This window comes from Chiloscyllium punctatum, chromosome 42 (genome assembly GCF_047496795.1).
Source record: "Chiloscyllium punctatum isolate Juve2018m chromosome 42, sChiPun1.3, whole genome shotgun sequence".
Classification (NCBI taxonomy): domain Eukaryota; kingdom Metazoa; phylum Chordata; class Chondrichthyes; order Orectolobiformes; family Hemiscylliidae; genus Chiloscyllium; species Chiloscyllium punctatum.
The window spans coordinates 33027812-33036564 of NC_092780.1; positions in this window are offsets into that span (position 1 = coordinate 33027812).

Here is an 8753-nt window from a genome sequence, read left to right on the forward strand (position 1 = left end):
GACAAGGTGCAAAACTTGACCTACTCTTGGGAAATAAGGCAGGGCAGGTGACTGAGGTATCAGTGGGGAGCACTTTGGGGCCAGCGACCATAATTCTATTCGTTTTAAAATAGTGATGGAAGAGGATAGACCAGATCTAGAAGTTGAAGTTCTAAATTGGAGAAAGGCCAATTTTGACAGTATTAGGCAAGAACTTTCAAAAGCTGACTGGGGGCAGATGTTCGCAGGTAAAGGGACGGCTGGAAAATGGGAAGCCTTCAGAAATGAGATAACAAGAATCCAGAGAAAGTATATTCCTGTTAGGGTGAAAGGAAAGGCTGGTAGGCACAGGGAATGCTGGATGACTAAAGAAATTGAGGGTTTGGTTAAGAAAAAAGAAGGAAGCATATGTGTGGGCGGCACGGTGGCACTGTGGTTAGCACTGCTGCCTCACAGCACCAGAGACCTGGGTTCAATTCCCGCCTCAGGTGACTGACTGTGTGGAGTTTGCACATTCTCCCCGTGTCTGCGTGGGTTTCCTCCGGGTGCTCCAGTTTCCTCCCACAGTCCAAAGATGTGCAGGTTAGGTGAATTGGCCACGCTAAATTGCCCGTAGTGTTAGGTGAAGGGGCGGAATGTAGGGGGGTGGGTTGCGTTTCGGCGGGTTGGTGTGGACTTGTTGGGCCGAAGGGCCTGTTTTCACACTGTAAGTAATCTAATCTTATCATAGGTAAGGTATAGACAAGATAGATCGAATGAATCCTTAGAAAAGTATAGAGGCAATAGGAATATACTTAAGAGGGAAATCAGGAGGGCAAAAAGAGGACATGAGATAGCGTTGGCAAATAGAGTTATGGAGAATCCAAAGGGTTTTTACAAATACATTAAGGACAAAAGGATAACTAGTGAGAGAATAGGGCCCCTCAAAGATCAGCAAGGTGGCTTTTGTGTGGAGCTGCAGAAAATGGGGGAGATACTAAATGAATATTTTGCATCAGTATTTACTGTGGAAAAGGATATGGAAGATATAGACTGTAGGGAAATAGATGGTGACACCTTGCAAAATGTCCCTATTACAGAGGATGTTTTGAAACGCATAGTTGGTGGATAAATCCGCAGGACCTGATCAGGTGCACTCTCGCACTCTGTGGGAAGCTAGAGAAGTGATTGCTGGGCCTCTTGCTGAGATATATGTATCATCGATAGTCAGAGGTGAGGTGCCGGAAGATTGGAGGTTGGCTAAAGTGGTGCCACTGTTTAAGAAGGGTGCAAAGGACAAGCCAGAAAACTATAGACCAGTGAGCCTGGCGTCGGTGATGGGCAAGTTGTTGGAGGGAATCCTGAGGGACAGGATTTACATGCATTTGGAAAGGCAAGGACTGATTAGGGATAGTTAACAGGCTTTTATATGTGGGAAATCATGTCTCATAAACTTGATTGAGTTTTTTGAAGAAGTAACAAAAAGGTTTGATGAGAGCAGAGTGGTAGATGTGATCTATATGGACTTCAGTAAGGCAATCAACAACGTTCCCCATGGGACACTGGTTAGCAAGGTTAGATCTCACAGAATACGGGGAGAACTAGCCATTTGGATACAGAACTGGCTCAAAGGTAGAAGACAGAGGGTGGTGTTGGAGGGTTGTTTTTCAGACTGGAGGCCTGTGACCAGTGGAGTGCCACAAGGATCGGTGCTGGGTCCTCTACTTTTTGTCATTTACATAAATGATTTGGACACGAGCATAAGAGGTACAGTTAGTAAGTTTGCAGATGACACCAAAATTGGAGGCGTAGTGGTCAGCGAAGAGGGCTACCTCACATTACAAGGGGATCTTGATCAGATTTGCCAATGGGCTGAGGTGTGGTAATTTAGATAAGTGCGAGGTGCTGCATTTTGGGAAAGCAAATCTTAGCAGGACTTATCCACTTAATGGTAAGGTCCTAGGGAGTGTTGCTGAACAAAGAGACCTTGGAGTGCAGGTTCATAGCTCCTTGAAAGTGGAGTCTCAGGTAGATAGAATAGTGAAGAAGGCTTTTGCGATGCTTTCTTTTATTGGTCAGAGTATTGAGTACAGGAGTTGGGAGGTCATGTTGCGGCTGTACAGAACATTGGTTAGGCCACTTTTGGAATATTGTGTGCAATTCTGGTCTCCTTCTTATCGGAAAGATGTTGTGAAACTTGAAAGGGTTCTGAAAACATTTACAAGAGTGTTGCCAGGGTTGGAGGATTTGAGCAGGCTGTGGCAGTTTCTTATAGAGGTTTATAAAATTATGAGGGACATGGAGAGGATAAATGGACAAAGTCTTTTCCCTGGGGTAGGGGAATCCAGAACTAGAGGGCATAGGATTAGGGTGAGAGGGGAAAGATATAAAAGGGACTTAAGGGGCCTTTTCAAACAGAGGGTGGTACGTGTATGGAATAAGCTGTCAGAGGAAGTGGTGGAGGCTGGCACAATTGCAACATTTAAAAGACATTTGGATTGGTATATGAATAGGAAGGGTTTGGTGGGATATGGGCCAGGTGCTGGCAGGTGGGACTAGATTGGGTTGGGATATCTGGTCGGCATGGACGATTTGGACCAAAGGGTCTATTTATATGCTGTACATCTCTTTGACTCTATGACTCTACTACATATATTATTCATCAGATCAGTTAGATTGGGATAGTGTAGATCAGCCACAAGATTACATTGAAATAATTCTCTCAATTTCTCATTTGGATTCTTCAAACATACATTATTAAGCAAGAACACAAGTGATGGAGAGCTGGTTTAGCAACTATTCTCAATTGCCAGCTTACCCCATGTTCAAATGTCAACATAATTATTTGAGCTTTGTTGGTAGTCTAACTGCTAAAACAATATCTGATTTTTCTTTAAAAACATGCTCATCTGAATGAGGATGGTGAGTGAGGGGAAATAGAATATTTCCTCCTGCAACTCCCATGCCTACAGAAATGTGTACAGAAGTAGAGTTCCTCCTATTTTGTCCTGTTTTTAATCAGTACTCACAAATGTGATGTCATCACATTTGCTACACCAGTCACCCTTTGGTCTGTCTTAGTGCAATTGTAATATGAAATTAGGGACAGTTTTGTTGTTGTGGATCCACATTGACATTGACCAGGACTGAAGCTTCACAAACACATTTCACATGGAACCTTTATTGTCAATAGACAGAAGACATGTTCATTCCATGAAGCCATGTTGCATTTAAAGCTTAGTGTCAAAGGCAAAATTTGAATATTGTCCTTTGCTTTTTTTTTCCTCTTCACAACTGTATCTTCCCTTCTATTTTATTAAGTCTTCCTCTCTCACCACAGAATGAGAGATAGTAAGGATGGATTCGACTTCCAAGTAGGGATTTCAAAGAATGGAAGAGGACAGGAAGTATGCTGTCTATATAAAGACTATTTGAAGAAGAGATTAGATTACTTACAGTGTGGAAACAGGCCCTTCGGCCCAACAAGTCCACACCGACCCTCCGAAGAGCAACCCACCCAGACCCATTCCCTTACACTTACCCCTTAGCATGGCCAATTCACCCTGACCTGCACATTTTTTGGACTGTGGGAGGAAACTGGAGCATCCGGAGGAAACCCACACAGACACGGGGAGAATGTGCAAATTCCACACAGACAGTCGACTGAGGCAGGAATTGAACGCAGGTCTCTGGTGCTGCGAGGCAGCAGTGCTAACCACTGTGCCATGTGCCGCCCACTATGATTTTGCTGCATCAGCTGCAGCTATCTGAATTCAACTGGAATGAATCAATTGCCCACACAGAAAGGAGCCCCTTGTGACTCGACACTTTGGACACAAAGTACCAAAGTGTTTGTTTTGGGGCATTTTTATTTGTGCCAATAAGTCGCAATCAGGATCACTTCAATACCTTCAATGATACATTGTACTTTAAGTTCTGGAATCCACAAAACAGGAAGGATAAGATTGCACTGGAGACAGTACAGAGGAGATTTACCAGGATGTTGCCTGTGCTGGAAAGTTTCAGTTATGGAGAGAGATTCGACAGACTGGGTTGAGAGGGAACATGAGATATATATGAGGGGTATGGATAGGGTAGACAGGATCCTTTAATGGAGAGATCACTGACCAGTGAGCACAGATTTAAGTTAAGAAGGAGAAGGTTTAGAGGAGATGTGAGAAAAATCTTTTTCACTTACAGGGTCGTGGGAATCTGGAACTCACAGTCTGTAAGAGTGGTAGAGGCAGAATCATCATACTCTTTAATTAGATGCACACTTGCCATCCCAAGGCTATGGGCCAACTGCTGGAAAATGGCATTAGAATAATTAGATTATTGTTTTTGACTGGCACTGACAATGGGCTAAAGGGTTTTTTTTGTGCTATAGATAGGAGAAAGCGAGGTCTTCTGATGCTAGAGAAGTCAGAGTTGATAAAGTGTGGCACTGGAAAAGACACAGCAGGTCAGGCAGTATCTGAGGAAGAAGAGAGTCAATGTTTTGGATTTAACCCTTCAACATGACTGGGGAGGGGGAAGGATGCTGAGAAATAAATGAGGGGGTGGGGCTGGGGGAAAAGTAGTTGGGATGGCGACAAGTGGGCAAAGGTAGGAGGTGATTGTGATGGGTTGGTGGGAAGTATGGAGCTGATAGGTGAGAAAGAAGATGGACAGATAGATCAGGTCAGGAGGGCAGAGCTGAGTGAAAGGGTTGGATCTGGGATGGGCCACACCGCCCCCCCGCCCCCCCTCACCTCCATCCAAGGCCCCAAATGATCATTGCAAGTCCGGCAATTGATGCTGTGTGGTAGATCTCTATGACTCTATAACTCTAAGTACCCAGCAATTAATTCATTAAATGACACAATTCCTTTATTCCTTTCTTTTGCATGAAACTGTAAGTAGTGGATTCCAATGTGTCTAAGCCATCCATTTACAGCTCACTTGCTGGCATTGGAAAACATGTAAACGATAGTAAGCATTAGGAAAAGCGAGACATTGTTTTATTACTACATTTTTTATGAAACTAAATTAAGCAGGAAAACATCCAAAATGAGCGTGGAGAACTTGTAGCAATTTAGTTCTGATGATAAAGTTCCAGCTTTTAGGACTGCAAAGAGATGAGATAGTGTGGACCATGACAAATTGTTTTACTTTGTTCCAAGACGTGGAACTGGGAAATGTGCCTGAAGAGGAATAGATTCAGGACTATTCTGTGGAAATGCTTACACAATGCACAAGTATAAAATCGATGGAGCAGGCTTCCTGGGAGCTAATGGAAAGATATAGTACTAATTTATTCAAATGAAATTCAAAATGCTTATTTTGGGATGCAGAATGTGAGTTCTTTGAAACATGATATGGTGAGTATCAATGGGAGATTGTGGTGATTTTGGACCTGAAGTTCCCAAAGATTTAAACACCAAAGGTTCGGAGTGTAGTGACTGGGCCTGTGGCGAACTCATTTTTAGAGATTGGTTACCATTGTTTGTCAATGACTCCATTACCATTGCGTCATGAGAAACTAGGACAGTAGAAGGAAAAATAGGCGGATCTTGCACTTTCTAATTCCACAGTCCCCATATTCCTAAATGGAATGAAACCAAAAAAAGACAATTTGAGAAGGTTTGGCAGCATCCATGGAGAGAGAAACAGAGTTAACATTTCAAGTCCATTATCACACTTCTTTGGATTTTCTAGTTAAAGACCTAACTTCTTTTTTGCTCATTCTCTTCCTTCACAATTTATATATTTTAACTTCTGTACATTTTCCTTGGATACTATAATCTCCCTTTTTTCTTAGAAATAATACTTTGCCTCCTTTATTTCTGTGTCTTCCAGATGCCACTGTATATTTATGTAGAATTCCATTTTTGGGAACACTAGCTCTATGCTTTGACTAAAAACCAGCTGGAAATATTTTATTCAGGCAATCACAGTTCAGAATTGTCAAGGTTTAATTGGTTGTATCAAGTTCAGATGGAGCCTGACTCTTATATAAACTGCTTTTTCAACAATGATATCAGTGATGTGATTCCAGCCTAACCAGGGCATGCCATTTACAGCACACAAAGGGTTAACAACAGACATTGCTTTTGGAAAGTTCCAACCAACCAACTCACAAACCTGGTGTCCTTAGCCCAAAACATCATACACTAGGTATTATATGCCAGATAGGGTAATTTACTCATGTAAAATGCTTTCAAACCAGCATACGCAATGTCTTTGTGGTCTTTCTATCAAGAAAGTGCATTCAGTACTATTACATACAGCCCTCATCTACACAAAATACCAAAACAAGTTTTGCATCCCACAGTCCAAAAATGTGTAGGTTAGGTGAATTGGCCAAGTTAAATTGCCCGTAGTGTTAGGTGAAGGGGTAAATGTAGAGGCATGGGTCTGGGGTGGGTTGCACTTTGGCGGGTCGGTGTGGACTTGTTGGGCCGAAGGGCCTGTTTCCACATTGTAAGTAATCTAATCTAATCTAATCTAAACGTGCTTTCTGATTGAATATTTCTAGAATTGTGTTGAGTGTAAATGGTATTCAAATACTCCCAATGCCACTGTCAATTTAAGTCATTTTCAAAACTCCTGGGACAACAATTAATAAAGATATTACTAGTCTTCACTTCTGAAGTTGGGTTGGATTGGAATGAAATCTAGCTGGTTGGGTTAAAATCTTCTCGATCGGCAGGCTCTAAGTGAAATGAACCAGTGAATGTCGATCCAGTTCCTAGTGAGTGTGACCTCAAAATATACGTAGTCTTACATATGAGAAAAAGTGTCATTAGCTGACAAAGCATGTCTGTACCCAGTAACAGAATTTTGAACATTGAAAAATCTTAGCTGCAAAATACCCTTTTAAGAAAAGACTTAATACTGTACAATACTATAATTTCATGGTTACTTTCTGCTGACCAACCCAAGTGCAGATCCTAGAATCCCTGGAAACAGGCCATTTGACCCATTGGATCCACATCAACCCTTCAAAGAGTATTTCAACCATATTCACCCTCATACCCTATTCCTGTAACCTTGCATTTACCACAGCTAATTCGCCTACCCTGCACACTACAGGCAATTTAGCATGGCCAATCCATCTAACCTGCACATCTTTGCCTGTGGAAGGAAACTCACACAGACAGAGAGAATGTGCAAACTTCACAGAGACAGTCATTTGAGGCCATAATTGAACCCAGTCCCCCGTGTTGTGAGGCAGCAGTATTAACCACTGAGCCACCATGCAACCCAATAGTTGAGTATGCTGTTGTGATGGTATTATTCGACTTGTTACAATCACAGCACATCTAATAATTTACATAATTTTGCTTGAAAGATTAAGGCTTCATTTTGATTGAAAAATTAATTGTAGGAAATGTTCCAAAGCAAAAAGAAATGAATGTCATTAATTAAGTTTTTAGTTTTAAGGGTGTTCATGAAGTTTGGTTTTTGATCATCTGTGGTGCTCAGGAATCTCAAACCCATTTATACATTTTCTTTGCTGATATAAATTATCAGTGACTTCTCTGAATTACATCTCTAAATAATTTTGTTTGTTCTTCAATAGGTAAAAAATAAATGAATACATAGAACAGAAGAAATTCAAGAAGTTCTTTACACTCACCCATTGGCAGATCAAACAGATTTGTTTGTTCGTTAACAGATAATAAATTCTATATTGCTTATGAATTTAATTTAATGAATTTCTTCAATCAGAAATATTCATAAAATCAAGCAGACATTCTGTTCCCCAACCTCTAAACCTGACATACATTCCTGTGCGCTGATCAGCAAATGACCCTGTATCTGTAGCCATTGTCAGTCACATGACCCTGTATCTGTAGCCATTGTCAGTCACGTAATGCTGTAATGCTTCAGTGATTACTTCACAAAGGCTCGAATTTCTTTTCTTTCTGTCACACGATGCTGCTGGCATAGCTTAAACAGAGCATTGTCAGTTTGCAAGAATTTAGCCAATGATTTTTACCTTGGATGTTTGGGTTTTGGTATCCCATCACAATCGGGGTTTTTTTTTAACTGTTTTCAAAGCAGTTCTTCTTTGCATTCTTCCCAGTTTGTTTTTGCAAATACCTATAAAGCACTTCAAGTGAAACATGCCAATTGCATCACCCACCCTTTGCTCGTTCTATTTCTACACCACAATCGACTGAGTTCTATAAATGTTCCTGATGATTGAATAGGTTTGCAATATGGACTTGCTCTTTTTGACTGTGATCATAATGAAGTGCTCACTGTTATAATACAGTAAATTGGACAGCACCTTATGATGTCCTCACATGCACTTGGACACAAAAAATATAAAATTCCTTGTGAAGGCACACAACACTTCTATAAAATTGAGGACCTTGTCAACAGATTTAACAATGAAATCAATTCTTTGGCATGGACTTTGTGCATTAAGTCACTTGTTCCCTGCTAAAATTGGACGCAAAACTTAAGAGATGCATTCAAGAGTATGTAATTTTTAAATAGCATGAGAAGTCATAATTTCTACCAAATAAGTTCATTAACCCTAGCCATTTAAGTTTTCAAGTGTGGAGTCTTAATTGTCCTGAAGGTTCTTGTTGGAACTTTAAAGATAAAAATATATTAAAATAAGCACATCTTCCTTTTTTGTGTCATTTTTATTTGTTATCTCTAAATAAAATTGGTCTTTCCCAATCTTTATTCACTTTCTGCGGAGGTTGTGTTGGATAATAGTGATTATCCCTGCCTCCCTGAGCAAATTGAGTCCATCCAGTACCTAATGGCTGGGTTGAGTATCAATCAGCAAATCC